Here is a 23,096-nt window from a genome sequence, read left to right on the forward strand (position 1 = left end):
CAGCTCTGGAAAGCCTGTCTCCTTTGGGCTTGGGAAAGAAACGCAGTTTCAGAAAACAGTCCAGTGACATTCAAAATCTGTCGGAATAAGTGGATACTACCACTTGGAATACCCCCACTAGTTTTTAGTTTTGTAAATTCTCCAGAGACAAGGCCCAGGTCCTTCTTTTCTTGATTCTGCTGATAGTGCCTAGAGCATACCTTGTAAGTGCTAATGTGCACAATGCTATTTTGAGCCAAGACTCATGGGTTCGGTAGGTCAGAAACTACCCATGAAGATGATGGTATCAAAAGGCCAGAGCTTAAAAATTCATTCCACCCTTTACTGGCTGGGTGACTCTGGCCAAGGCATGACCTCTGAAAGCCTCAATGCTCACATCTGTAAAATGGAGAGGATGACAAAGACAGATGTCTCACTTCTTCAAGATGTTTTAGTGAGGCGACGCTGAGACAAGAAATGCAAAAACTCCTAACACACAATATGTGTCCAGCTAACAAATGCTTTATGCCTCTGCACCGAGCAGGTAGCTGGATAAAACAAATTCTGCAGGCTGAACTGGATTTTGGGAGCCTGTTGAGCTGAAACAAACATCACCAAACGACTCTGCAAGGCTACACTTGGGTACACAGTGCTCAATGAGGGAAAAGAGAGTAGGAAAAATCCTTTTCCATTGGTCTACAGCTATCAGAAGAGAGAAAACATCTTCTCCCTCCCAACAGCAGGACGCTCAAAAATAGCTACCCCATTTCTCTTCTTTCTAACCCCCTCAGGACATATTCTCAACCAAATGCCAGCCAGCCTTCTGCCCCACATTCCATATGGGGAGCAGCATCTGCTTGCAATACAGATGCTCATGGCGCCTGGGCAGTTGCTGTCTTGGAAACTGCCTCCTACACTGGAGAGGGTGGGTATGGACACGGTGTGTTTTCCTGAGCCACAGAAGGGAAGATAATAATCCATCCTAAAGCCTCACCGAATATACACTCTGACACTGACAAATGAAAAGCAAGGTGTCTGTGTCCGCATGCCACACCTGTGGGGGTGTGTGCTCATTTATATGTGCACGCATCCTGCTGTCATAAGCCATCGTGGACTTCAATTGCCCAGCAGTACCAAGTCTGTGCCTTTTAATGCCTACAGCATCCGGCTACCCCCCTGGAGAAACATATCTGGTTACGACGTAATTCCTCTGACCTACACTGAGTCACTTTCTTGTCAAAGAGGACAGTGGTTCTTCAGCTCTGCGGTCAATTTTATTGACTTTTCTCCAATAGAAACTCTTTGGAACTCATCTTTTGCTCCTGCCTTGGATTAAAAGTTTCCAGAGGAGAATTTACCATTTGTGTTTTAAAACAGACGTGCTATGCAGAATCCCGAGCCCTGCCCCAGCCCAGTACTCTCTGATTTCAAATACTGTCACGCGCCCTCTTCCTAAGTCTTCCCCGGCCACACCAGCATCCTTGCTGTTCCTCAAAAAGATCATGCCCATTTCCATCCCAGGGTCTTTGCACTGGTCCTTACCTAGATGTTCTTATTCCCCATGTCTGCCTGGCTCACTCCTCTATGTCTCTCAACTCTATATTCAAACATCACCTTTCCATGATGCCTGCACTGATTCCCTGTTTAAAACTGCAACACTCTTAACCTGGACAACACAGCAAGACCCTGCCTCTACAGATTTTTTTTTAATTAGCCGGGCATGGTGGCACACATCTGTAATCCCAGCTACTCAGGAGGCTGAGGCGGGAGGATCACTTGGGTAGAGGCTGTCGTGAGCCATGATTATGCCACTACACTCCAGCCTGGGGGAAAAAGCAGACCCTGTCTCAAAAAAAAAAAAAAAAAAGACAAAAAACTGCAACATTCTCCCCCTTATCAGCTCTTACCATATCATATTTTAGTCCACAGCACTTTTCATCTTATATCTTAAGATAAAGTTTAAACCTTTTTTTTTTTTCCCAGTAGTTATTTATTGTCTGGGTCTTGCACAAACTCTAGAATAAATATCAAAGGATGCTAACAATTTTCCAGTTTTGTTCAACTTCTCGGTCCCCAGCATGGAGCACACAGTAGGTACTTTTAAAAATATTCCTGAATTGTTACTGCTCTCCTACCCTTCCCCCACAGAAGCTTTCTGTTGTGAAGATGTCAATGGCTTCACAGGCAGAGCTCTGTTCAAACGCCACCTCAAGGGAGAAGCCACTCTATCTAGATAGCCATCCACTCTACCTCCCCACTCCCCTGCATCACTTTATTTTCTTCCTAGTCCTTAGCACCACCTGACATTATATAATGAAAACAGAGCACAGTTTTGTCTTTGTTGGTGTTCATGGCTCTATCCTAATCATCTAGAACAGGGGTTGGCAAACCTTTCATAGAAAAAGGCTAGAGAGTAAATATTTTTGGCTTCACACGCCCTTATGTCTTTGTTTCAACTACTCAGCTCTGCCCTTGGAGCACAAAAGCTGCCATTGACAACATGTAAACAAAGAGTATGGCTGGATTCCAAAATAAAACTTTATTTACAAAAACAGGTGGTGAGTCGGAGCTGGCCTATAGGACACAGTTTGCCAACTCCTGATCTAGAAAAATGCCTGGTGCGTAGTAAGTGTTTAATAAATATTAGCTGACTGAATGGGCTGAATGATTCAACAACTAAATTTATCAATTTACCACATGTCAGGCACTCGCTCAAGTGATCTTCCAATCATGTCATTTCATCCATAGAACACCTATTAAACTAAGGACTGTTATTCCTCATTTAGAGGTGAAAGGACAGAGGATAAAGGAGTCTCTGACTTTCCTGGGCTATCACCATGAGAGAGGATTAAAATTCAGGTCTTTCAGCCCCTGCTCATTCCACTACAGAACATGTACCTCCCAGTCTTGTTGCATGCTCTATGAAAATGCAAAGTCATGCTAAAGATGATAACTAGAATTCTTCACCACCCACTGTGTACAGATTCCTTCACTCATCTGCCAGCCAGGGTTTGCCAGCTACCTACTGTGTGCCCTTGCTGTGCTCAGTGTGATAAAGCTCTAGTCAGACTCAGACTCTACAAGACAACAGAGCTACGGAAACAGCCAAATACCAGCCACGTGCCAGGCACCAGGCTGCCAGCATTAGAAACCTGACTCTGATTCAGGGCCTGCCTTCAGGAGGAAGGGCAAGAAGCGCAAGTACTCTCAGGGCCTTCTATGTGCCAAGCACTATGCAACGTATTTCCTTGCCATGCAAGTAAATGACGGGTGTCCACAGAAATGCAAAGGTCAGGGGAGTTCTGAGGAGAGAGCATGGGATTTCCTCCTTGGGACTTAGGAAAGCTGAGTTAAAGGGCATGGTTAAGCCATGTGTTTCTGGGAATCAGAACTGGGACCACTTCCCATTCCAAGAACTTACTAGCTATGCAGACCCTGGGAACATGACTCAGTTTCCCCATGTCATAGAAAACAGTGACAAGAGCGTGACCTCCCACCCCCCAAATTTTTTTTGAAAAACTAAATGGACTAATATACATGTAATAAGTGATTGCTTGATCCAGTGTAGGGACTTAGAGTGTGGCCATATTATCATCCTGGTCACCCTTGAAGGACCTGAGAGAACTTCAGAGTGAAAGCTTTGGTATTCAGAGATCTACGAGTGAAAGTGGTACCCTACCCTACTTAACACACTGGTTATTATCAATGATGACAATGGTGTGATGGGGTGGGGAGTGACGGGAGAAGTTCAAGGACTTCCCAGATCATGTTTAGGCTCCTGTTTGTTAAGTAGCCTAAAGTCAGACAGGACCCCAGATTGTATCGTTTGCTTATTTAACCAGCACCCAGCACTGAGTAGGCATTCTGTCTGCTGCCAAAGACCAATGAGTGCACCTTGGCCAGAGCTGCCTGGATATCCTCAGAAGATGAACTGTGCTTCTGCCAGAGACACAACTTAAGTCAAGACCGATGGTCAACTCCAGCTGCATCGGATGTGGAAACAGCTGGGCCTGCTGGTAATGGGGCCTGCCTCCCTGACAACCAACCCAGCCTCCATCAGTCAGCACAAGCCTCATGCATTTAGAGCACCCAGATGGGAGTGTAGTGCTAATAGGTGCTTCATTACTGTTCCCTTCCAGCCCTGCTGGTTTTTAAAAATTTAATGTAATTTAATATTTAACTTAATTTTTTTAATCGACAAATAATAATTGTATGTATTCATGAAGTACATAGTGTTTGATACGTATAATGTATAGTAATCAGATCAGGGTGATGAGCATCATCTCAAACATTTATGATTTCTTTGTATTGAGAACATTCAATATCCCCCTTCTAGCAATTTGAAATTACATCATATTGTTAACTATGGTCATCCTACAGGAGTATAGAACACTAGAACTTATTCCTCCTGTTTTTCCCAGAACTCTCCAATCACACCATGCTCTAATAGAAGTATCAGGAGTTCCTACACGATAGCAAAGAGATGCCTTAGAGTCTGGTTTGACAAAATGCAGTTCAAGTGAAAGTGGTACCCTACCCGAATTAATACACCGGTTACTACCAACAATCACCTTTTTAAAACTCAACCAAACATCTTAGCTCAGAGCAATTCAAAACACAAACAAACCCTAGGAAAGTGATGAGACTTTCAGTCACAAAGTAACAACATGTTGTGTTTATCCAGCATCTCCTGCTAAAGAGATTTCTCATTCACCAAGCATTCTGGAGCTTCTACAATGATGTGCCTGGAGCTTTCTAAGTTTTCCCTTATTTATTCCTTTTGAAACCTCCTTACAGGCATTGGGCTCATCCCCATTTGGCTGCAGCCGAAGCTCAGTGAGCTCAAGGGACTTACCCAATGGCATCTCCTAGGGGAATGTCGCATCTCAGCAAAGAGGAGGAATGGACGGAACCCATGGGAACACGAACTGGCCCAAAGCATTTAGCAGAGACTCTTGTTTTCCAGATGCTAGGCCCAGGCTGTGGTCACAGCCAGGCCTGAGTTCAGTCCCAGCTCTGCCAATCTGATCTGGAAGGATTTGGGTTACTATTACCTATTACTCCAATTTCAGTTTCCTCATCCACTAGGTGGAGCTAACGCCAGTCTCTCTGCCTAGCACTGTAGTGAGGATTAAAGATGGGGCAGGAGAGGCCCTTAACGCACTTGTCAAAACCTTCATTTCTGACCCAGGCAGTGGGCTCAATGCTCCACATATGTTTCTCATTTAGTCTCCAAAATGGCCCACTCTTTGCCCCATTGAACAGAGCAGGTAACAAACACTTGGGTCTCCCATCCAGTTTCCATGGAAATCAATTCTCTAACCACTAAGTACACTGACACTCTGCAACTTAGAACTGATCTTTGCAGAAGCAGAATTTACATGAGAGAAAAACTTCCACTTATACTGCAAAGAAAAAAACAAAACAAAATCCGACCTCCTCAGAGCCATGAACTCGGTAAAAGAAAAAAAAAAAAAAACCCAGAGCCTGACACAGCAGTAACTTCATGTATTATATTATCAAAAGGAAGACATTTCTTCCTTTTACTTTCAAATTTGGTCTCAGATTTGTCCAGCCTTGCCGCCTGTTAGTTCAAAAATCTAGATACCAAAACCTTGGAAAAATACCAGAATTGAGGACAGTTGTAGCGGGTAAGATTATAAGACAGTCCCCAAGATTTCTGCCTCTGCGTACCCACACCATTTTCTCCTAGTGAGTTAATCAAACACAAATCCAGGGACTGCTGTGAAGGGATTCTGCTATCGTCATTAAGATCCCAAATCAGCTGACAACAGATACAGAGAGTATCTGGGTGGGCCTGAGCTAATCACCTGAATTCATTAAGAGCAGAGAATGTCCTTAGAAGAAGTCAGAGAGAAATGTGTTAGTTAGTGAAGTGGTCCTAAGTAGTTGGAGGGATCTTGCCAGAGGGGTGACCAGAATTGAAAGAAAAGCAATCAAAGGGGATGGGATAAAAATTGTGTGTGTGTGTGTGTGTGTGTGTGTGTGTGTGTGTGTGTGTGTGTGAGAGAGAGAGAGAGAGAGATTTAAGAAAGTCAGGGAGAGCCTCTCTAGGTGGTGCCATTTATTCCCCAAGTGTTTTATTATTATTACTGCATTTTTCATTAAAAAACACCCATTGCTTAAGACACACATCAAATCCAGTTGGTCTAGTTGGGTGGTGGCTTAATGGGCTAACATCTCATTTTACCAAATCACCACTGGAAACTTCATTACTCAGTCTGAGTGGCTGAGTCAGGCCCACTGTGCCCAGAGGACTGCTGCCTGACATGACCTACATCCCCATCTGACCCTGCCTCAGTGCCCTCTTTCAAGCTACAGTGAGCTGAGAAACATGGTTATAGTTACCTTTACATTTGGGTGGAAAGATGGCAGGGCATGAGAGCAAAGTACTAGATTCCATTCAGGCCTCCTTCTCCCTGCCAGGGTAACCTAGACAAGTTGTTCAGCCTCCCTGGAACCTCTTCTGTGATGAGGGAATCAGAATAAGACTATCTACGCTGCATAGGGTTGGGATGGGAATCACGTAAAATCTTATATAGGGAAGTGCTGGGTACAAAGTAGATGCTCATGAATTGCTGTTCTTCTGATCGTGATCCTCAGGGAAGTAGGATATGTTTTACAGAGACCATCATCTATGAATTTAAACAGGTTTTCAGTAGACTGTGCTCAGTAAGGGATTACCAGAGGAGATTTAAGGAACTTCCGTGGCTCACAGACTATCTGGTTTGAAAAATCTTTTCCCTTCATTAATAATAATAATAAAGACTAAAAAAAGTTCCCAGAGAAGCTAAGGAACTTGTTCAAGAGTGCACAGAAAGATTCAAGGTTGTTATCTCAATTCAAGTTCAGGAATTTGTTTTCTTCATCTTCAGCTAAATGCCAACTATCTATCCATCTATCTATCTGTCTGTATATCCATCTATATAAAATCCTAGGAAACGTTTTAAGGAAAAGTATATCTACTATAAAATATCTAATTTATAAAATATTAACTCCCTGTGCAAAAGCGTACATGTTTCTTTGTGTCTTCGGGAGGTTACACAAGGGTAGCAAGGGAAACCAGTGGTTTCAGAGGCAAACACTGAGAATTACAACTCTAGAGAAACAGCAAATTCCATCCACAGCAATTTTTTTAAATCATCAAGTTTTTAGAGAAACCTTTTTGTTTTTTTGTCAAAAGTAAACACAACTCCTAAAATTTAATCTTCACTCTCTACAGGCAGTTTCTGCCGAACCAAAAGATTAGCAATGGGCTTCAGATCTCTCCCTGTCTTCAACTAGGTGGTTAATTGTTACTTTCCTTTTTTCTGTGTGACATAGTCTCTTCAAATTTTTGAGCCTCTTGATTTTGCTTTTGCATTTTATATATTTTACGTATTTTTGAAAATGCTTTATAGAATCACATAGAATAGAAAGAAACCAACTTACACTGGCTTTTATTTTTAAGTGGCATTTTCTTAAACAATTTGCTTATTATTCACATTTTCTAAATTCTCTGTGTACTTTTTTCTGCCAAATAAAAATCTCAAATGTCAAAATCTCATTTGGGGTGCCCGAAGAACTCAACATTTCATTAAAGGTTACTTGCATAAGCCTTTGCCCCTATTAAAATGCTATTTTAATTTTGCTAGAGATATATAAATAGTATAAATCAGTACAGGTTAAGTGGCTGGAAACAGAAATTGGATGATGCTTACAGTGCAAAGGTGGGGGATACATGAGAGGGGAGCATGAGAGTAAGGAACAGAGGGAATGGGCAGATGAGCCTGAAGCAAAGGGAGAGAAGGAAGCCAGCAAATAAATTAGGCAGCATGTTGATGGATTGAATGGGCTTTCCCAGAACCCCAGGTGATACTGGCATCTGCCCAAAGGGAAGGGAAGCTGAACTTCAGACCGCCTCCCTGAGACAGCCTAAGTTAAAGGCTGCAGTGGTGAGCCCAGGCATCACATGACTTCTGACCGAGTGAAGCCACCACGCTTGCATGTACCTAAGACAAATTCAGTGCAGCCATATGTCAAGTGCCTTTGAGACAGGCATCGTAAAAGTCCACCAATGAAATAGGAAGGCTTCTCCAGACCTTCATCCCAACCATGGGAGATATCCACAGAGACACCAGAATGCACATCAATGACAGAATATGCAGATACGATTTACAAATGTATTCAGAAGATAGGTCTCCATAGGCGTAGAATCAACTTGTTTTGCAGGTTCTTATTAACAATGTTGCAATAAAAAACTCTTTTAATGAGTTACAGAAATAGCTCTCACCTCTGTGAGCCCAGAGAGCAGCCTGAGCCTCAGCTTTTGGGGGTATTTTTTCCTTTCAGTGCATTCGATCATTTTTGCAGCTCTCACAGAAAGCAGTTATATCAGACGACAAGCAACCAGCTGCCTGTCCCTCAGGAAGACACTTCTCCCATGCACCCAGTGTTTCTTGGTTTCCAGTCTTCTACTTCCTCTTATCCCATCCCTGACCCTCCTGGCCTTTGGGAGTCATTCTGTATCTGAGGCCCACAGAGATAGGAGAAGAGGGAAAAAGCGCCCTCCGCCCCTGGAAGAAAATAAACCCTATGATTTGTATAACTCCTTACATTGTACAAAATTCCAAGCACCAAGAACTCACTCCTCCTGGATTGGAAGAACTTCATGGACACCTCCCATTAGAATGAATCATTCTAACAATTCCATTAGAATTAGTATCACAATACACGCTCACACATATGTCTGTGTTCTTACTCGATGGTGAGATACTTGAAGAGAAGGGAAATCCTACCCATCTCAAAGTCCCAGGTGGCAACACCTTTACCACCTGTTTGGCTTCAGATAAACACTCTCTGGGCCTCAGTTTCTCCTTCTGTAAAATGGAAACACTAGGCACTTGTACCTCGGAGGACTGCTGTGACCAGGCATCAGAGGAGTTAGGAAAGGCTTCTGAGTCTACTCAGCTCTGTGAATGAGCTAATTGGATGATCTTTACATCAGGTTTTCTGGCTCCCAATCCTGGACGACAACCTACCGGGTGCCCATGCCAAGGAAGGGGTAGGTGCAGGAGAACCCAACCTGGCCACCAGGGAAGGCTTCCTGGAACAAGGACACCTAGGCAGATCTGAGCAGTGAGTTGGAATTGTCAGGTGAAGAGCTGCATGTTCAAGGCAACAGACAAACACGTATGTGCTATTCACCCATTTCATTCATGTGTTAACAAATGTATTCAGCGTCTGTGTGCCTCTTGTCTGGAATCTGCCTCTTTTGTGAAATGAGAAGACTGAGCTAAAAATGAGCTCAAATCCCATCCACTTCTAACATTACCTGACACAGAGCTGGGTTCATGGCTCATTTAACCACGATCTGATTTGCAGGCATTGAGTGGAACCCCAGGGCCGGCTTTTCACACATGCTTGTGCTCAAGTATGCGTTTCATACAATAACCTAAATGAAAGTGATATTTGATCAACTTTGAATAACTGACTCTCAACAGCACGGCTGTGAGTGGTCCAAGCTGTGGGACGAGGCTTGTCTATGGCTCATCAGCAAGAGCACGGAGCCAGCTCCCAGGCCCTGGTGATGCCACTGCGGGTCCCTACACACACAACGACCCCCGCACCAGCTCCGGCCGGGCTTCCAAGGAAGCCCACGTGGGTACAGGAAAGCAGCAGATGTGCTCTCTGAAAGGATCTTCTCTCCTGTGTCATTTCTGTAAGGAATACAATCACAGAGGCTTATCCCAGTGGGGAGGGAATACTGGGAAACAGCGTATAAAGAATGAGAATGCTGAGGTCCTCCAGTGGTCTGGGGCTGTGCGGTTTATATTCAGGGCCTTGCTATGCCTGGGCACAATGGCATTAATCCTAATCCCTTCCCCTCCCCTCCTGCTTACACTATCTCACTTGCCCTTTCGCCACAACCTTGAAAGGCAGGTAGCATTGTCGGTCGCACATCTGCCCAGAGGGAGCCTGTCCAGGCCCCTGACATGATCTCAGCATTCTGTTAATTCCCCTAGACTTTGCAGAGGCCATAGCCCACATTCAGGATAAGCAAGTTTGGAAACCTGCACTCAGTTTCACAAAACAAGAGCAGGAAAATCCAGGCTAGGGTGAAATTCAGGACAGTAGCTGGGCAATCCCCACCAGGTGGCAAATCTACATATGAACCCCTGCCTCAGAAACTGCTAGAAACCAGGGCTGCATCCACGAACAAGGAGCCAGCCACATAGAGACTGAGCGGAGAATCCTCCCAGCTGTTAGGCTTTCAAGGAAAACACAAAGAGATGGCTTGATTTCATAAGATGGTTGAATCTTATGAAATCCACTCCACTGTGGATTTCACCCACTCCACTCCACTGTCCCATGTCCCTTTTATCCCCACAAATATGGATCCTGCTAAATGCCAATATTTGGGAGGAATAGAACACTTTTTCTTTTCTTTTTTTTTTTTTTTTGAGATGGAGTCTTGCTCTGTCGCCAGGCTGGAGTGCAGTGGCACGATCTCGGCTCACTGCAGCCTCCAAATCCCTGGTTCAAGCAATTCTCCTGCCTCAGACTCCCAAGTAGCTGGGATGACAGGCATGTGCCACCACGCCCAGCTAATTTTTGTATTTTTAGTAGAGACGGGTTTTCACCATGTTGGCCAGGATGGTCTTGATCTCCTGACCTCGTGATCCACCTGCCTCAGCCTCCAAAAGTGCTGGGATTACAGGCATGAGCCACCACGCTAGGCCAAATAGAACACTTTTAACTGCAAGAATATATCTGCAACTGAAAAGCTATGAAAGAATCTCCTTTGACATACCAACCTCTGCCCTGCCCACCCTCCTCCTAGTCAGTGCTGATGCAAAACGAAATGCTTGAGGTTTACACCAAATGCTGCAGTGCTTCTACCAGCACTGCCCTGACATGGAGAGGGACAGTGGCTAACTAGATTTGGCCAATAGAACCTGAGGAAGGGGCTGGGAGAAGCTAGAGTCTAGAACTATTGGGACACTGAACACTTCTGAGTGAGAGGGCTGGTGCAGTCGGCCTGGCAGTTGCTAGAGCCAAAGCAAATCCCTGGGGAAGGAGGCTGTGCCTGGGTTTTCTCCTTGCAGGCCTGGGGGCAAGGGTGTGCATGCGCCTGTGGTGTCACAATTAGTCCGGGGCCACAGGCTTTGGAATGTTAATTCTGGAGATATCATGCTACCTAGAGCTGTCCCTTGCCCAGAGAGCGTGTCCATGTGCGTGGGGACTGTGAAGGGCCACAGCACTTCCATCTTGCTCTTATCTCTATCTATGGCCTGTTGAGTGCCAACTTCCTTCTTGGCTTAATGAGAAGGAGCCCAGCTTGAGAACTGGCCCCCACTGCCCAGCCCCTTCCCACATTGCATTGTGTCTGGTGGCAAACAACTTGCTCAGCTTCTGGTGAGCAATTAGTCTAATTCATTTTCCCAGTTCTCTTTCTTATGCAAGACAAATCGCAGCTAAATAGAAACCTTCAGCACATTTTAATTCAGAATAGCACTAAAAACTGTTATTATGGGTAAGGTCTTTCGTGCATCTCCTGACAGAGCCTAAAATGACCAAATAGGTTGTTTATAAATGCCTTCCTTGGCACGCTTAAAGGCCTTGCATGCTGTTTCTAAATGGTTTCTAATAGGTGGAGCACAGGGAACTTGTAAGGCAGTAAAACTATTCTGTAGGATACTATAATGGTGGACACATGACATTATTCATTTGGCAAAACCCAGAGAATTGTACAATGCGAAGACAGAATTAAAATATAAACTATGAACTTTAGTATATAATAATGTATTGGCCTGGCATGGTGGCTCATGCCTGTAATCCCGGCACTTTGAGAGGCCGAGGCGGGCAGGTCATGAGGTCAGGAGATCGAGGCTGTCCTGGCCAACATGGTGAAACCCCAACTCTACTAAAATACAAAAGATTAGCTGGGGTGTGGTGGTGCACCCCTGCAGTCCCAGCTACTGGGGAAGCTGAGGCAGGGGAATCACTTGAACCCAGGAGGCAGAAATTCAGTGAGCCAAGATCGCGCCACTGTACTCCAGCCTGGCAACAGGGCGAGGCACCATCTCAAAAAAAAAAAAAAAGTATCAATATTGGTATATCAATTGTAACAAATGTACCATACTAATGCAGAAAGTTAATAATAAGGGAAATTATCTGTGGAGGGGGTAAGGAGGCATACAGAAACCCTCTGTACTCTCTGCTCAATTTTTCTGGGAAACCTAAAGATGCACCCAAAAAAATCTGTTAATAATTTTTTTTAATCCCAAGGCAAGAAAACGTCTAAATGAGGACTTGTCTCAAAAGAGAGCCAAGACTCTGGGACCTCCTGTGGATCCCTGGGTGCCCCTAAGACCCCAGCAGGTCCCATGGCTGCTCTGGGCCATCCCCAGCCCCTGTGGATAGAGACACTCCCTCAGCAGCCCAAGCCTTCTGTGCACAGACCTGCAGCCCATTCCCAGTCTTCAGGGAGCAGGCTACTCCAAATGCCATGTCTGGCACATTCGAGGAGCAACAGCGGCTTTGGGTTCGTTAATTAGCAATCGGGGTGTTAAACAGCATGCAGATCCAGGTTGCCGGTGTGAACCTTGCTTCCTCTCCATGCCTCAGAAATGCCGCCCTATAAGGAACACCAGTGATACACCCCAAACTGGGAAGATGGTGAACTGTGAAAACTTCAAGGAAGAAAAGTATCATAGTTCCACTTCCACCAGCCATCATCTATGAATCCTTCAAATCTCAGTTCAGTGTCATCTCCCCAGGAGCTTCCTCTGGCACACACAGCCCCAGGCCTCTGGTTTGCTCCTGCTGGGTTCCCAGGGCACCCAGGCTCACCCTACTGGAGATAACTCTTTCCCCATCTGTCTTCGTCGCTAGTATGGTGGATCCTGCAGAGAACAGGGACCTTATTTTATTCACCCTTGGGAAACCTCACGAAACCTCCTGCAGCCTGTCTTGTTTTTAGCTACTAAGGCCTTACCAAGAGGCCAGAGCCATGGGGTGGGCACAACACCGCCCTCTCTCCAGGGCTGATCCTGAATCACTTCTCCCTGAATCTCTTCTGAGGACCAAGCCCCGTTCTGTACACCTCCACAGACCAGCCCTTGCCTGGAATAACATGTCTCAGACTTGCCCACTTCCCCTTCTCTTGCATTAAACTCAGAGCAAATGGGAGGAAGAAATGGGGCAGAAACATTTTGATTATGAAAGAAGAAAGTGGGACAAAGGGATGCTCTGTAGAGTCATGGTTCTAGATGGAAAGAAGCGTCACCTACCAAAAGCTCCAGGGAAGGTGGGCTTCTGTCATTTGAGTAAGTTGCCTGATGTCTCAGACACCCCTCTTTCTTTTCCTGGGTTAAGAACTTGGTTGGTCTTCTGATATGTCAGTTAGGCTAGGTACAGCCCCAAGTCACTTAATCAAACATTAAGTATTTCCTGTAAGGCTAATTTATAGAGGTGATTAAAGTCCCTAGTCAGATGATTTTAAGTATGGGAGAGTATCCAAGATAATCAGGGTGGGTCTAATTCAATCAATTGAAAGGCCCTAAAAGCAAAGCTAAAGCTTCCCTGATAAAGGCGAAATCCTGACTTTGGACAGTGGCTTCAGTCCATGAAGACAATTCCAGTCTTCCCTTCCTGAAAGCTTCCCCTAAGGGTTTCAGATTTGCTAGCCAGCCCCCACAATGACATAGTGAACTCCTCGCAATAAATCCCTTTATGTATCTCCTGCTAGCTCTGCTTCTCTGGTGGTACCTTGGCTCATACAAGAACTAAAACTCTTAAGTAGTCACTGCAGTTCCACCAGCAGACACTCAGGAGGATGAGACAAGGAGGGGACTTAATAGTCATCAAGCACTTTATACAAAGATCAGGCAATTCATATATGATGAGCATTTATCTTAATCTTCAAAATAACCCCATTGTCCTGATTTTTCAGATGAGGGAAAGGGAAGACTCCCAAGTGACCCACCTATGACCACAATTCAGAGACAAAGCTAGGGTCTTGCTGTGTTGAGTGCACATTTGCAGGAGTAGGAAGCCTTTATTTCCCTGCACAAAGGGTCTGGGCAAAGTGTGAGAGGGTGCAGGAAGGGGTGAAAGCACAACAGCAGCAGATGACACATGCTCTTGGCTCATTTTCTCCTCCTCAAAGGTTTGCCACTGAGCTGCCACTGGGCAAGATTTCAAGAAGCAGCCAGAGAGGAGAGATTGGCTCCTCTTGACGATGCATGAGATTGCCTGAGAAGGGGACAGGTCCCACTATGAGCCATCAGCCCTCGTGCTGCAAGGGCGGGTATGGGGGAAGCAGAGTTTTTCTGTGGCATAAAATTGCCTGTTCCACAAAAAACAGCTCCTGGATTTCCCAAGTCAAAGTCCTCAGCTCACTCTTCCTCCAGCACCCAGCCATCCAGTGGCAGTGAACAATACAGACTGATCCAAAAAGACTCCTTGTATTTGGTTTCAGGGTCAGAGAAGTGCTAGGGCTCATTTCCTTAATATCTCAAAGGTGAACTTCAAGACTGGGTTGACGGGTGAGTACTCCACTCCATCAAAGAACTCTGATAAAGCACCCACTCAGTATCAGGGGCTGTGCTGGGGAAAAGGTGGGGTGCAAAAGTGAATGGTGGGGGACCCCGCCTTCTAGGAGTTTATAACTTAGCGTGTAGACTAACTCTATGTTCAAAAACAACTCTGACTGAGTCAAGGCAAGATCAGTGCTATAGTAGAGTACAATCATTTCTTCATTCCATCAACATTTCTTCATGCAGTAAACACTGCCGATTTGGTGTTGGAGTGCTTTCACCATGCAGCAGGAATGTGACATTGCAACAAAGATGGAGGAGGAGACTGAAAAGGCACCCTAGAGGAGGTGGTCCTGAAATGAACAGCTCCTGTCCTGAACTGTGACTGCTTCTCCTGAAAACTCTACTTCCTAACAGCCTCCAGGTTAGAAAAGGCAACACTTGAACCAAGCAGTCAGCCACAGAGAACAACAAACCAGGCAGAAATGTCCCAGGTGGGTGGCAGTGTGTGTGTGGGTGACTTAAATTTTCTGTGCGACAGCTTCATTTTTTTGAGAACTGGGAGTAATTATGCCAACTTTTCCAATTTCATAAGGCCATGGTGAGGATTAAACCTGATAGAAAGAAGGGTGTCGTTTCAAAATATTTAACCCCAGGTATTGCCCGGATACTGATAAGTCAGAACAGATGTTGGGCTTGGGTGGGGTGGTGGTGGGAGTGCCAACTGTTAACACTTTCTTTGCTGGATTGAGCGGGGCTTGGAATAGCAGTATTAGACAGTGGGAAGGAGGGGACTCGGGAGCATGGGCTGCAGCTACATCCAGTCTCACAGTGGAGAACTTCAACATTTCAACCACTGAACTTGTCTACTGAATATCAGCCTTGCTCCTAATGCTCCCACAGGGAGAAAAGTGCTGATGAGTTTTATATGGACATGAAGATTTGGTTCTGCCTTCTTTGTCAGTCTCATCTCCTCCACAACTCCATTCCTGAGCCCCACTCACTCAGCACACATGCACACACACAGACACACACACACAGGCATACACTCACACACAGATGCACATGCACAGAGAAACATGGACACAAACACACACACACACACAGCAGCAATACTAAACCACCATGCTTCCTCAGTTCTATGACACCATTAAGCATATGAAATAACATCAGTTTAGTAATAAGTCAGGGGACGTGGTAGGGAGAGAGCAGAAACTACATTAAATATACAATTTAATTGACTCTGACTTCAAGAGTCAACCCTGTTTTAGGAATTAGGTCAAGGGTTCTCAACTTTAATGGGCCTAAAGTTCTAAAACGGTGTGTATGATGGGAGAAAGGGGACAAGACAATTTCATGTGGTGGGAAGATCATTTAATGACATATGAAGGACAAAGGGAAAGTGAAGAATTAGAGGGGGGAGTGACATTTCTTTCCCCTTTTATGAACCGAGCCAGCCCCTGTGCTCCAAGGCTGGGCACCTTTGCTTCCTACACTGGCTGTCAAAACAAACTGAAAACGCCTCTGCACCCATGCCTTTACCAGAAAACATCCCTGCACAGACAGGCAGGTGGTGCCGAGGAAGAGAGAGAAAAAGAGAGAGTGGTGAGTTTGGCAAGAGGGCAGGGACCCTTCCCAGTTTCACCCCAGGAGCAGCCACAGCAAAGAGCCCTCCTTCAGGCCAGTGGAGACAGCAGAGCCACCTGCCTCGAATGGACCCACGATCTTATTTATTTGGCCTTTCAGTGGCAGCAGATGGCCTTTCCAAAAACTCAGGCTCTGGGACCATCTCTAGTGGACAAGGAAAGCAGAATCCCAAAACAAAGCGATTGATTTTTCTCTCCACCCTGGAAAGTAGGGGCTTACAGCCAGATTAAGCTGGATTTAGCCAGGTTACACTGGCCTCTGAACAAATCAATGTGTGTAGCACTTCCTGCATCTAAGAACAGGGTGGTACTTCAGACGGGCTTCACTTCAGTCCCAGGATCAAAGCAGCACACTATTTTCAGTCCCAAGCCGTCCCCATTTTCTGTCCTCCCTGACCTCCTTTGGTGCTGTTCCTTCTCCCTGGGACACCCTTCCTCCCTCACAGCGATCAAGGCACAGAGTGAAGCTGTTGGCTTGTTCCCTTGTCTTTCACCATCACTTCAGTATTTGGCTAGAGGTGCTCAAATGTACACTGTCCTCAACTACCTGAACAGTTTGTAAAAAATACATCTTCCTAGTGCTGCCTCCCGAGAGTCTAGCTCGGCAGGTCTGCAGCAGAGTGCAGAAGCCTGTATCTTTCACATGCTCTCCAGGTCACTGACGCTCAAGCAGCCCCCAGACCACATCCTGGAGAACTCTGAGCTAACGAAGAGGGCAGGGACTCTGTCTGGTTCATCCATCACATGATGGGGTGGAGGCTTCAATAAGTAGATGCCGGATGACTGGCGAAGGTAAGTCGTTGGGTGGGTAGCTCAGGAAATGAGTGAGTGCATAAATTAATCTAGTTTATTACTAGTTTATTACTGACTCATTCAGTCAGCCACCCACCCACCCACCACCTAATTAATTATGCTACATATCCAATGACTATAAAAAGTATTGTGCAGAATATAAATGTCGGGTAACATCGTTTTTTAAAAAAAATCATTGTGGACTATATGTACAACACGGAATCGTTTTCCCAAAATTCTCCCTGGAAAGCTTTGGCATATATTCCCTGGAGATACTTTCAAGAAGCCAGCAATGTTTTAAGACTATTTGCCAAGTACTGCTGTGGAGAGTTTGAAGCTTCTGCCTCTACTACATGGAGTGAGCTTCTGGGTGTACTAGAGTCCCTTCTGTGCCCGCTCTGGTCTTCTAGGCATCCCCCCGACCTTCAATCCAGCTAGTGTTCGACTCTACCTGGAGCTGTGCCCTGGGGATACAGGGATGAATTAAACATGGGCCCTGCTACACTAGGCAGACTTGTAAGATCTCCTCCCCTGGTGTGCATACCCTGTACAGCGCCCTCCCATGAGAGTAAGCAAGACTTGTGAATATGATGGGATGGCATTCCAGCGACTATTTTACCTTATGTGGCCAAAAGGATTTTGCAAATGTAGTTAAGTTCCCAGTCAACTTTGAGTTAATCAAGGAGATTATCCTGAGTTGGCCTGACCAAATCTAGTGAGCCATAAAAGAAGTCAGAGAGTCAAAGCGTGGGGGAGCATGTTGCCATGTAACCGAGAGGGCTATATGGCAGCAAAGGGCACTAGGCAGCTAGGAGGACAGCCAGCAAGATGACAGGGCCTCGGTCCTACAACTGCAAGGAACTGAATTCTGCCAACAATCAGTAAGCTTGGAAGAGGATGCTGAGCCTCAGATGAGATGCAGCCCTGCCTGACACCTTGATTTCTGCCACATGAGACTCTGAGTGGAGAACACAGCTACACCATGTCAGGACTTCTGACCTACAGAACCTGTAAGATAATAAATGCATGTTTTACTTTGCTAAATTTGTGGTAATTTGCTACATAGCAGTAAAATCTCAAAGAGTCCTTTCCCGCAAGAAGCTCATAGACACCTAGGGGTGACAAATACAAGTTAGTAATTACTATGCTATATTGTTTTCAAGACTACAGCAATTCGTAGCTTTAGTAGTTTTCAAAATTGAGCCAAATTTGCCTTCGGAAAGTTTTTCCTATTCATCTCTAATCCATCTATGCATTCATTTAATTTACAAACTCATGTTGAGCTCCTATTCTGTGCCTGATACTGTGCTAGACCCTGAGGACCCAAGGTGACACAGATACAGTTACTGATCCCCTGACCTTGGACCAAAATGCCACTCCCAAACCTTGCACTACCCACTCATGCCCCAAGACCCAGCTAAGTGCCACCTCCTTGACCTAACTTCCTAGATCTCCTGTAAAAAAAAAAAAAAATAGTTCGTCCTCAGAATTCCCACAGCAAATTTCATGGTACTCTGCTTAACATGTCTTGGTTCCACTGTGCGTTTCAACTGTCTGTGCATCTCACTGGACTGTGACCTCCTTGGGGACAGGGGACATCTCTCATCATCTACCTTCACAACCTAATGTCTGACAGGTAGAAGATGCTCTGAAAATACTGGTTGAATACTGAACACCTCACCTAACTTATCCCTGGATTTCCTTGCCAGCTAGCCCTGGGTTCTCCCTATTTCCCTATTTTAGAGTCAGTGCATATTGAAATGGAGGACAAATACATCACGGGAGACACTGAGACAGTTGGATATGCAGCCCCCTTCTAAGACTGGTCTTGCCTGATGCCCAGAATTAACCAAATTTCTTGGCATAATAATCCTTGGTCATGATTATAGGAGTCCTTTGCTTATGCGGAAGGTCAATTTCAGAAGCATTACTCATACATTGAATTTTTGCCCATCAAATCTTATTTTTTAAATGATAGGTTTAGTCGGGCACGGTGGTGTGCACCTGTAGTCCCAGCTACTCAGGAGGATGAGGCAAGAGGATCGCTTGAGCCCAGGAGGTCGAGGCTGCAGTGAGCTGCGATGGCACCACTGCACTGTAGCCTGGGTGACAGAGTGAGACCCTGTCTCAAAAAACATAATAAAAGATAAAATAATTAAGTGATGGGGTTGCTGTTTACTTAAGGAATGACTATAATGAGCCTTATTTTAAAGTGAAGACTCAAAAATTTTTTTTGAGAACACCACTAATTCGTAAAGCATGTAAGGTAGGCTAAAATAACTAGAGAACATGAGAGTAAAACTGAAGATTTTCCTAAAGGGAGAGGTAAATTAATGGGAAGAGGAAGAAGATAGGCCAAGAATTTGGAACAAGATAATCCCTGAGCTCCTTGAAAACCAGGACAAAGAGGGAAAGATGTTGGACTTTTTCTGTTCCTACCAGATGGGAAGAAGCAAACCCGTCCACCTGGGGAGAGAACCCTGTCCTTGGAGCTCAATTATGAGTGGCTCATGAGCAAGATCCATGAGAAAATGCATTGCATGCAAAGTATGGGTCCCAGTGCCCGGCACACAGTAAGCGCCCAGTGACAGCCAGTTAGCAGCAGCTGCAGCAGCAGCCACCTTTCCCTTTCCCAGAGGTCTTTAAAAGGAGAACTGGAGGGCATCTAACGTTACCTTTCACTACAGCTCTGCAGAAACTAACAGTCATATTTTTCTAACAGGAATTTGGGATATGCTGAGTTCCCCCAATGTCAAGGTCAAGTCATTGCACGATAACTCTGGAGAGAGATTTTTGGAGACCGCTTAGCTAATTTATAGATAGTGTGACAGATGGTAAAGTGGGACTCTGTTGCTTCTGTTTCAGCCAGGGCCTCATACAGCAGCCACCACCTGTCCCCTGAGGCCAGACCGGCACATCTCTGACCTCGCCGTACACACAAAGCACCTGGGCATCTTGCTCCGGCATTTTCTGACCGTTAAGTCTGGGATGGGCCTTAAGAGCCCCCTTTCTATAAAGCTGCAGGTGATGCTGTTGCCACAGAGGGGCAGCCAGTTCCTGGAGCAGGTGCTGGGACAACTAACCAGGTCTGCATGGAGCAGGCTGTTGAAAACCCGTTGTGAGAACCAAGCTGTAAACATGCATGAAGGTTCCACCTGAGGAGGTGAGAATGAGACTGTTATTTTAAGAGAAATTGTTTGGCACCTTGTGAATTCAATGTCCCCTGAGGGAGGTGAGAGGGGCTTCACGCATTGTTGCCTAAGACCTCGTAAGGAGAGCTTTAAGAGACCAGCTGGAGAGTGTACTGTGTCGCAACAGCGAGTAGTGCAGTGGGCTTGATTACAGGGGACACCGACATGGGATCGGGGATGTAGGAATGTCAGACTGGAGATGCAATATGGCATCTGCCAGCTGGAAAGTCTCTCTCAGAAGAAAAAGAAGGAGGTGGCCCTGGGTGTGGCAGCTTAAGAAGCAGCTCTGGAGAGGCACTGCAGGGGTAGAAACACAGAAGCAGGACAGGTATTGGTGAGGGAGGCTTCCAGGAACCCAGGAAAGACCCATGAGAGGCATCAGCAGCTCTGAGTATCTGCTAGGGCTAGAGAAAAACAAACTGGCATATCAGGGACACACACACACAACACACACAAGGCCTCCTCCTGTCCCCACCTCCCTCCTTTTCCATGCTGCCATCCAAAGGAACTAGAAGCTCGTCTGGGCCTGTTGCTGCCTACAGTGAGATCATTCCTGGACTCAGACAACTGAGGAACTGTACATTCTCTAAGCACAAGGACAAGCTGTGGGCTGCCGAGGTTTCTTTGACCGTGGAGGGATGGAGCCCAGCTCCCAAGCATAGGTTGAAATGGGCAACACGGAGATGCTATGGAGCTGCTGCTGGTGCCCCAGGCATCCTTCCTGTTCAATGAACCGCTTCCACCACCCTTTTGAGCACCAATTCAGCACCAGCTGGCCTTTTCTGGGGTTAGGCAACTGGGATTTGAACCTTAGCTCCACCCCTTACTTATGGTGCTATGTAGAAGGTTCACTCCATGGTCCCCCAGAGAGGACTGAGAATGAAGCAAGCCCACTGCCTGGCGCTTGGTACCCCACAGGGCATGCAGCAGGGCTCAGCCAATAGTCCCTTGCCGATTCCGGAAAAACAATTTGATTTGAGCTTTAAAATGGTGCTTCTCCCACATGAAAGAGCTTGAGAATCACCAAGGGCAGTGATTAAAAATGCAAACTTTGTAGCTCCCCGCACCCGCTGGCCCCAAGAAATTCTAATTCATAAGTCTCTATGGGGCTTAGGAACCTGCTTTGCATCTCCCCTTCCAGGTGATCCTGACTCAGGTGATCCACAAATCACACCTCTTGAGGAAAAGATGTTCAGGATGGCTCTTAGAGGGGGAGGAGGCAGAAGGTACTGTTCTATTCCAAAGGAATACTGAGCCACCTCCAACCAGGATTCAGCCAGGACCTCAGGGCTCTGGGGGAAATGTTTTAAACAGGAAACAGAAATTCTTTTGCAAGTGCCACTGGCCACCTGAGCTGTCTGAAGGAAAAAGAAGTGTGCATATTTGTGCAACCCACATATGAGCCCTCAGCCTAAGCAATGGTAGTGTCACGGGGAAGAAACCCAGCAAGCTCCCAGAGACAGGAGAAAGGCGTGATGATGGCCCTGTGGGGAATCTGGCAATGAAGGCAGGATAGCACGGCCACCACCCCTGCCCTGGGACAGCAGGAAGGGGACAGTCATCACTGTCCAGCAGCACTTCTGGGGCCACATACAATGTCTATGAATGGACCCCAACTGCAAAACAGGATCTTGCTGTGGTCCCAAAACTAGCACTTAGTTCTGTTGACCCAGATCACTTAAAGCTAAGTGATAAAGCAAGTGACCGGGGATGCAGCCTCGATGTCCCATCCACCACCTCCCAGCACATCGGCTTTGTGACGTCCTCTCTCCACTGACACCTCACAGTGGAGTACACACTAGGCTCTCAGGAAGTATTTCTTGCATAAGTCAAAGGATGAATGGATGAATTAGTGAATGAATGAATGCACAAACTTATCTCCCATTTCCAAGTTTCCTTTCTTCAACCCAATCTATATCACGCAACCAAAGTGTTCTCGCCACGCCACAAATGATCTTAAGTTCCCCTTCTACCCAACACCTTCAGTGGCTCCCACTGGATCATGTGCAAACCTCCAGCTATGTCAGGACTTCCACAACCCAGCTCCTACCTATACTTCCTTCATCTATTTGCAGCTTTCTGAAAACACTATTTCTTTGTGTTCCTCAAAATCTTCCTTCACCTATGTTATTTCAAGTCACCCTTCAAACTTCAGTTTAAGCATCACCTCCTCCAGGAAGCCTTCCCTGACTGCCTCAGCCTGGGTTAAGTCACCTTTCGGTCAGCAGTTAATTATTAATTCAGCAGAAGGTTATTAAATACTATTCTATGTAGCACACACACCACTTTGAGTTTCCATACCATTCTATACAGATCTCCATTTATCTCCATTCCCCATGCCTATACAGGCCAGAATCCGGGAGGAATGAAATGATTGTGAAATGAATAAATAAATGGATCCTATAATTCCCAGGAGACTTGTGTGCTGCAATGGTTAAAAAACGTTGTCAGACGTTGTCAAGGACACCGCAAGATGGAAAATACCCCCTTTCTTCCAGAACAGAGCAAAGCTTTTGTCACATATGGCACAGGCAGCAGATTCACCGCATCCATTTTCAGAAGCTGAGGTTCCTGCCTGTCTTCTCCAAGAAGCAGGGCTTCCTCAGCATGTCTGTGTCACGCTGTCTGCAGGAGCACGTGACTGGGGAATCCCATCTGTTCTCACCCGCACGCCCACCCATGACAAATGAATTCATCTGCAGTGTTTGCCAGGAGCTGCTTTGGGAGCAAAGGAGACTGGTGATGAATTATTCATCCTGAGGAGACGCCCGCCCCAGGTTTCCAGAGCGGGTGCAGCCTGGAGAAGCACCCCTCTCAATTGCAGGGCTCAGGCCCCAGGACACAAAATAATAGTTAATAATAGTGGGCACATCTACCATGTATTGACTTCCTACAATACACGCTGTTGGGAGCTTAACCTATATTATTTAATTTCATTTTCACAA

At 45.9% G+C, this 23,096-nt stretch overlaps 1 protein-coding gene across 1 annotated transcript in view; it reads right to left on the bottom strand.

The window, feature by feature from the left end:
* Positions 1-23,096, bottom strand: part of KCNQ3 (potassium voltage-gated channel subfamily Q member 3) — a 350,253-nt gene that overhangs the window by 260,660 nt on the left and 66,497 nt on the right. The gene's annotated exons all lie outside the window — the stretch shown is intronic.

This window comes from Nomascus leucogenys, chromosome 16 (assembly GCF_006542625.1).
Source record: "Nomascus leucogenys isolate Asia chromosome 16, Asia_NLE_v1, whole genome shotgun sequence".
NCBI lineage: Eukaryota > Metazoa > Chordata > Mammalia > Primates > Hylobatidae > Nomascus > Nomascus leucogenys.